This window comes from Podarcis filfolensis (assembly GCF_964270895.1).
Source record: "Podarcis filfolensis genome assembly, chromosome: 18".
NCBI classification, from domain to species: Eukaryota; Metazoa; Chordata; class Lepidosauria; order Squamata; family Lacertidae; genus Podarcis; species Podarcis filfolensis.
In genome coordinates, this window is record NC_139622.1 from 7660867 (window position 1) to 7669346 (window position 8480).

Sequence of the window (8480 nt, forward strand, 5' to 3'; positions counted from 1 at the left end):
TTGGTCTGCCGTAGTAGAAACAAAATACAGTGGTGCCTCGCAAGACGAAATTAATTCGTTCCGCAAGTTTTTTCTTCTTGCGAGTTTTTCGTCTTGCGAAGCACGGTTTCCCATAGGAATGCATTGAAAATCAATTCATGCGTTCCTATGGAGACCGCTTGCCAGGCTGGCGGTGCGGAGAAGGGCTTTTCTCCCCACCGCAAGCCTTCAGGACAGGTACGGGAACAGAGGGGAAGGCGCGCAGCGCTTCTCCTCTGTTCCCGGGGCTTGCGGTGGGAGGAGGGTTTTTCCTCCCCACCGCCAACATTCAGAACAGCATTCTGAATGTTGGCGGTGGGAAGGAAAACCCTCCTCCCACCGCAAGTCTTCAGGACAGCCATCCGAAGGCTGGCGCGGGGAGAAGGTCTCTCCGCCCCACCGCCAGCCTTCGGAGGAGGTCCGAGGACAGTGGGGAAGACGCGCTGCGCTTCCCCGCTGTCCTGGAGATTTCCCTATGGGCTTTCGTCTTGCGAAGGAAGCCCATAGGGAAATTCGTCTTGCGAAGCGCATCGAAAAACGGAAAACCCTTTCGTCTAGCGGTTTTTTCGTCTTGTGAGGCGTTCGTCTTGCGGGGCACCACTGTAAAAAAATTCCTTCCAGTAGCAGCTTAGAGACCAACTAAGTTTGTTATTGGTATGAGCTTTCATGAAGAAGTGTGCATGCACACGAAAGCTCATACCAATAGCAAACTTAGTTGGTCTCTAAGCTGCTACTGGAAGGAATTTTTAAAAATTGTGATGATAAATACTTAATTCCTGAGTCCAGGTTGCAGGCTCACCCTAGTCGTACCCAAATGTGCCCTTAAGGCTGGATTTGTGAGCACAGAGACAATGGGGAGGCTTTTCCCATTCCCATCCAAACTGCAGAGGAATATTTGAGGTCACTGCAAGAGTCAAAATGGCTTTGGGACTGTTTTCCTGTACTGTTTCAGACACATGGTTTATAATAATAATAATTTATTATTTGTACCCCGCCCATCTGGCTGGGCTTCCCCAGCCACTCTGGGCAGCTTCCAAAAAAATACTAAAATCCTCTAATACATCAAACATTAAAAGCTTCCCTAAATAGGGCTGCCTTCAGACGTCTTCTAAAAGTCCGATAGTTGTTGTTCTCTTTGACATCTCGTGGGAGGGCGTCCCACAGGGAGGGCGCCACCACCGAGAAGGCCCTCTGCCTGTGAGGGAACCACCAGAAGGCCCTCGGCGCTGGACCTCAGTGTCCATATATATATATTTATATATTTATGTATGTGTTTGCCTGGTACATTTATGAACATTTATTTTATATCTTGGACCTTAAAATTCTCATAACAAAGGGATTCTAAGAGTCATCTCGTCCAGCCCTCTGCAACGCAGGAATCTCAGCTAGAGCATCCTTGCTTAGAAACCTCCAGCGGTGGGCGAAAATTAGACAATTGTTCTGTACATGATGCACTTTTTAAGTCAAGATTTTTAAACAATGTGGACTGATCCCAGAGAGGCCCTTGGAACTTGGGCTTCCTGTATAGTTTCCTAGTAGATCTGCTCCTGGTTCTAACTGGGTTTTGCGTAATGTGTGATCACACTGACCCTTTAGCCACACTTTGCATAACTCTCACCCACCCCTGAGACATTTTGCCGAGCCGCTGAGAGGCCTGAGGCAAGAACGGGAGGAAACCAAAACTTAAAAGTTGTGGTTCAGCGTTTTCATTGCCTTATTTCACTTTTAAGAGCTAGCAAAGGGATTGAGAAGGGCTGTGGCGGTTTCCCTGTTCGGAAACCCTTTCCTGTTAGCACAGTTTGGTCTCCAGCAGTGTTTATAGACTACAATGCCCATCATCCCTGGCCACTGGTCATGCGAGCTGGGGGTGATGGGAGTGGTAGTCCAGCTGGAGAAACCCCAATTTAGGAAAAAGAGAAGGGGGCAGGCACCATTGCCATTCTGAGAGGGCGAGGGAGGTGTTCAAGGTGAGTTGATACAGGTGTCATAATTGCGTTACCGTATTTGCCCGAATATAAGCCGTACCTTTAAAATTCATGCAGAGGGGAGAGAGAATAGCCAAATATAAGCCACTCTTGTAAAATTCTGCAGGCACTCGCACCCCTTCCATTTTACCGTATAGCGGACGCTCAGGTACTTCCGGGTTTCGGCGCGTCCGTAACCCGAAAACTTGCAACCTGAAGTGTCTGTAACCCGAGGTATGACTTTTATGTCTGATGTTGTAAAAGCCTGTTTTTGTAGGGTTGTGAATTTAAGCCGCGCTTGGCGCTGTGGGTTAAACCGCAGAGCCTAGGACTTGCTGATCAGAAGGTCGGCGGTTCGAATCCCCGCCACGGGGTGAGCTCCCACTGCTTGGTCCCTGCTCCTGCCCACCTAGCAGTTCGAAAGCACGTCAAAGTGCAAGTAGATAAATAGGTACCACTCCGGCAGGAAGGTAAACGGCGTTTCCGTGCGCTGCTCTGGTTCTCCAGAAGCGGCTTAGTCCTGCTGTACGCCGGCTCCCTCAGCCAATAAAGCGAGATGAGCACCACAACCCCAGAGTCAGCCACGACTGGACCTAATGGTCAGGGGTCCCTTTACCTTTACTAACTTTCTCCATTTGGGAAAAGAAAGTGGTTTATATTCAGGCCAGTACGGTATGTTGTGGAGGAAGTGAATTAAGCTTTTTATTTGAGGAACCGGGCTCGCCCCACTGGCTCTTTTAAAAGCCGGAGAGTTGCTCTCTTGCAAGACTCCTTTTTCGGCTGAGATGTAGGCACACCCTTGGTGCACAAGAGGGCACTGTTGAATTTTAACAAACCTCTTCCACCGATTGCATGCAGAATGTTTTCTGTTGAATCCCCGGTGTCGGCCGGGAAGGTCCCCTGCCTGAAACTGCAGAACTGCTGCCGGTCCGTGCAGGCATAGCAAAGCTAGGTGGAGCAATGGTCTTTGCACACAACACGTCGGGTTTTCTTTCTGCAAACTGCAACCTCCCTTAATCTCCAAGCCTAATGGCTGAACAGATGATGCCCTTCTGCGTATCTCAACAGCAGCACACACAGCTTGCGATGAAGAGGGAATTGAGACGAAGAATTGGTGCAGGGAGGTAAAGGTACCCCTGACGGTTAGGTCCAGTCGTGGCCGACTCTGGGGTTGCGGCGCTCATCTCGCTTTACTGGCCGAGGGAGCCAGTGTACAGCTTCCAGGTCATGTGGCCATCAGGACTAAGCCGCTTCTGGCGAACCAGAGCAGCGCACGGAAACGCTGTTTACCTTCCCGCCGGAGCGGTACCTATTTGTCTACTTGCACTTTGACGTGTTTTCGAACTGCTAGGTTGGCAGGAGCAGGGACCGCGCAAGCCAAAGGCTCTGTGGTTTAGAGCCAGTCAGGTAGATGTGCCATTTTAGAAAGCAGAAAACAAGTCCCTGTCTGCAAGGAGCCTACAGTCTAGAAATCAGCTGTTGTTGTTGTTGAGTCGTTTAGCCATGTCCGCCTCTTCGTGACCCCATGGACCAGAGCACGCCAGGCACTCCTGTCTTCCACTGCCTCCCGCAGTTGGGTCAAACTCATGCTGGTAGCTTCGAGAACACTGTCCCACCATCTCGTCCTCTGCCATCCCCTTCTCCTTGCACCCTCCATCTTTCCCAACACCAGGGTCTTTTCCAGGGAGTCTTCTCTTCTCATGAGGTGGCCAAAGTCTTGGAGCCTCAGCTTCAGGATCTGTCCTTCCAGTGAGCACTCAGGGCTGATTTCCTTACGGATGGAGAGGTTTGATCTTCTTGCAGTCCATGGAACTCTCAAGAGTCTCCTCCAGCACCAGAATTCAAAAGCATCCATTCTTCGGCAATCAGCCTTCTTTATGGTCCAAGAAATCAGCTTCGGGGAGGGAAATGGAGACAGTTTCTTCTAATGCTGAACTGAAATCTGCCCTCCTGTCAATCCAGCCTGGTAGATCTATCTAATCCTGGGCTCTTGCCCTTTGCCCAACCCCACCTGCTGATGCCAGGACTTGAACACAGGGCCTTAATGTAGAACCGGCACTCTCTCCCACTAACTTTGGGCTCTGAATACACACCAGTCTGGGCCTTTTAAATTGTGTCAACCTGTCTCCTATCAACCTCGTCTCTAGACTAAAAAAATACCTGGTTCCTTCAAAGTTCCATCCTATGAATTTTGTTTTCCATACCCCTGACCTCAAAACCCACTTCAGTTTATTGGCTGGAATGTTACCCTGCCTTTCCACCAAATCTCTAGATGGGGTTAAGCTAGCAAAATGCCGTTGCAACAATAATGTTAATAATGAGGACTAGGAGCTTACTTGTTAGACACAGATAGGTGGATGGATAAACTCACAAATGCCACTGTTTTCCAGGGACAGTCCCAGATTTACAGAAACTGTCCCAGTTTCTGATTTGATTCTGCTTTTCCTTAGGATGCCCCTGTTTCCATTGGAGGGTATGGGGTTATCTGACACCCCCCATAGCTGTCAACCGTCCCTTATTTGGCAGGAAAGTCCCTTATCCCAGCGCTGTGTCCTGCTGCTGTCCCTTATTGATGATGTCCCTTAAATTTCCCGGATTTCAAAGGAAACAGCTCCTCTCCCTCCCTCCCTGCCGGCCAGGGAGGAGGGAGGCTCCAACTGTGTTGATTGGCTGCGTTGCTCACCCAATAAGGAGTCTGAGAACGACTGGGGAGTGGGGCTTGCATGCCTTGTGCCAATCAAATCGGCTGCGTTGCCTGGGGACTCGCCTTTGCTCAGCGCTTCCCAGCGGAGAGGTGACGGTGGTTTTCCTTGCTGCATCCCCTTTGCCGGGTTGCTGCGCTGTGGGAACCACCGCTTGAGGCTTCGTTTGGCTGCTGGCTGGGCTTTCTGCCTTTGGCTCAGAGGCGCTCAGAAGTCGAACATACCTGTGCTTTGAACATCCCTTATTTTGGCTGCTGATCCCTTATTTCCGAGGCTGCTGGTCCCTTATTTTCAAATCTGTAAGTTGACAGCTATGCCCCCTCCCAAGCCACCTGAAGGCAGCTGCGTATAGGGAAGGGTTGTTTTTTTTTTAATGGACATTAAAGGACATTTGCAGTGGATATGGAAGACATAACTGCTCTGCAAGGGGAATAAGCTGGAGAGCTAAGGCTGGACTTAATTTGGTTACACCAAATGATGCTGAATGTGTGTACCAGACATGAAAACTTGCTCCCCAGAGTGAGAAGTATACTTTCTCTCTCTCTCTCTCTCTCTCTCTCTCTCTGACACACACACACACACACACACACACACACACACAGGCAGCCTGCAGCCAAGGAGCCCATCTATCATTTAGGGTGATTAATTTTTCATCTAGACGATGCCTTTTAAGTACCAAATTGCAGTATTTGCAAGAGTGCTGCTAATGATTAATTTAAACGGGGTTAGAATCGGTTTTTGTGGGCGAGGCCAGGGGGGAAGCTTTTATCAGCCCATGCGCAACATATATCAATGAGTGGCAGAAGCTCTGCGTACAGATCAAAGAGCAAGCGTATCAAATATAAACCATCGGTCTGGATTGTTCCGAATCCTGGCACCGTCTGGTTGTGTCTGCACTGCAACTCCCAGCTTGGCTTGGGCTTTTGGGAACTTGAGACCAAAAAAAAATGGGCAGATTCTTTGCCCTTTCTCTAGGGACACACACATGCAAAACCCATAAAAATAAAAAAATTATTCCTTGGAACAGGATTTGGGCCAAAATTGGTATCTGTTGGTACTAATGATGGTTTATTTTCTGGAGCTGTTTTACTTCTGGCAGGATGAAATAGACCAGGCACAGGCAAACCCTAACCCTCCAGATTTTTTAAGACTACAATTCCCATCACCCCTGACCAGTTAGCTAGGGATGATGGGAGTTGTAGTCCAAAACATCTGGAGGTCCAAGCTTGCCAATGCCTGAAATAGACACTGAGTAAAAAATCCACCAAACAAAACTATTCGTGGCTTTCGTTCATTAAACTGTATACTGAACGCAGTGCTTGGAACGAATGAATGAGTCCAGTTTGGCCAAGTCGACTGAATTGGTTCAAAATCTGAACCATGCCTGAAAGTAGTTCTCAGAATTGTCAGGGGAACTGAATTTGAGTTAGGGTCAATTTCTAGTTGCTCATCAGGTTCATTCTGTTCCATGTGTAATTTATGGGATCGTGGATTTATGGAGTCCGCAGCAAACTGAGGGAGCCTGTTCCACTCTTACCATCATAAAGTGCTTCCTGATGTTTAGCTGAAATCTCCCTTCTTGTAATTTCTTTGGTTTTAAGAACATACAGTCGGACCTTGGTTTCCAAACAACTTAGTTCTCAAACATTTTGGCTCCCGAACGCCGCAAACCCGGAAGTGGCCGTTCCGGTTTGCGAATTATTTTTGGAAGCCAAACACCCGACGGCGCTTCCGCAGCTTCCGATTGGGTGCAGGAACTTCCTGCAGCCAATCAGAAGCTGCGCTTTGGTTTCCGAACGTTTTGGAAGCCGAACGGACTTCTGGAACGGATTCCGTTCGACTTCCAAGGTACGACTGTAATCTTAGGGGAGAACACACTAGTTCCATTCCACTCTTTCTGTGTGTGTTTTGATGTTTTGAGCCAGCTTGGAATATTCTGAAAGCTATGTCTTCATTCTCTCTCTCTCTCGCTTTGAGGGCCATTTAGGTGAACTTGAACCCGGACTGGTTCCTTTTAAAATCAACTTAAAACCCTTGCCGTTATTCCCAAGGAACAAGGAAATAAAAAAGCAGAAATCCCGTACGTGTCTATCCAGAAGCAGGCACCATGGACTCCAGCTGGAGTTTTCCCCTGAAAGACTCGATTGCAGCGCAACTTTTGGCTTGAAACTGAGGCCTGCAGCAAATTGCTTCCGTGGAGCAAAACGGTAAATAATTCAGGGCCTGGGATAGGCAGGACGAGATGGGATCCGGTCCGCCAATTTGAGGCTCCCTGGGAGGCAGAGTGAGAGATAAAAGGCACAGCCGCCCCTGCAATATTCATAAACCCCGGAAAGCAAATGCCGCTGCTCGCTGCTGATGCGCCGATGGTTTTGCTCGTGGCTGCGGCTGACATGCAACGGCCATCGATCCTGGGGCAGCTCAGGACTGTCAGGGAGGGATTGGAGGTGGAGAGGATAGTTTGTGATTTGGGGAGGGCTGCATGAAAATGAGTTGCTCAGTGAGCAGCTGGGAACGGCCACAGCTTGGTGGGTTCGAACAGCTCGGGTTCAGATCGGAGAACCGGGCCCAAGCTAGCAAAATGAATTTCAATAGGGGCCAATCCCAGGTTCTGCACTTGCGTTAAATAAGTTGGAGTTCTTGTTATTAAATACACAGTGGTACCTCAGGTTACAGACGCTTCAGGTTACATACACTTCAGGTTACAGACTCCGCTAACCCAGAAATAGTGCTTCAGGTGAAGAACTTTGCTTCAGGATGAGAACAGAAATCATGCTCCGGCGGCAGCAGGAGGCCCCATTAGCTAAAGTGGTGCTTCAGGTTAAGAACAGTTTCAGGTTAAGAACGGACCTCTGGAAGGAATTAAGTACTTAACCAGAGGTACCACTGTACCAAGAAAAAAGCACACTGAGAACTCAGGCCAATGTAAGTTTCAGTAGTGGGATTGGTAAGGGTAAAGGGACCCCTGACCATTAGGTCCAGTCGTGGCCGACTCTGGGGTTGCGGCGCTCATCTCGCTTTATTGGCCGAGGGAGCCGGCGTACAGCTTCCGGGTCATGTGGCCAGCAGGACTAAGCCACTTCTGGCGAACCAGAGCAGCGCATGGAAACACCGTTTACCTTCCCGCTGGAGCGCTACCTATTTATCTACTTGCACTTTGACGTGCTTTCAAACTGCTAGGTTGGCAGGAGCAGGGACCGAGCAACGGGAGCTCACCCCGTCGCGGGGATTTGAACCGCCGACCTTCTGATCAGCAAGTCCTAGGCTCTGTGGTTTAACCCACAGCGCCACCCGCGTCCCATTGGGATTGGTCCCTACTTGCAAATCAATCTACAAACTCAAACTCATAAGAATATGTATAACACAATAATTTGTTCCAGAATTAGAAATAAGAGTTTATGAGTAGAGATGAGATCATGTTAGTCCATAGTCAGATTTGACGTGAAGGTCTTAGTTTTAATCATTGAGCAAAAGTCATTTATGGGCCCTTTTTCGATGTATTCACCTTCATCAGCTGGAAGCATCAAATATATGAAAATACATTTAAATTCTACATTATCATAAATTATAAAACAGTGTTATATAACATTTGGTTCCTTACCTAATTTTTTAAGGGTCGTGTAAGTTTTCAGATAAATATATCCTGTTATTTTCTATGTTTCTCAGAGATAAGAACTGAAAACAATCAATATTAATAATAATTACATGTGTTGAATCAAATTAAAAACTCTAAGACAGCATATAACCATATGATTCCTCACCTATGTGAGGTTCTGCACTTAGGCAGGAAGAACCA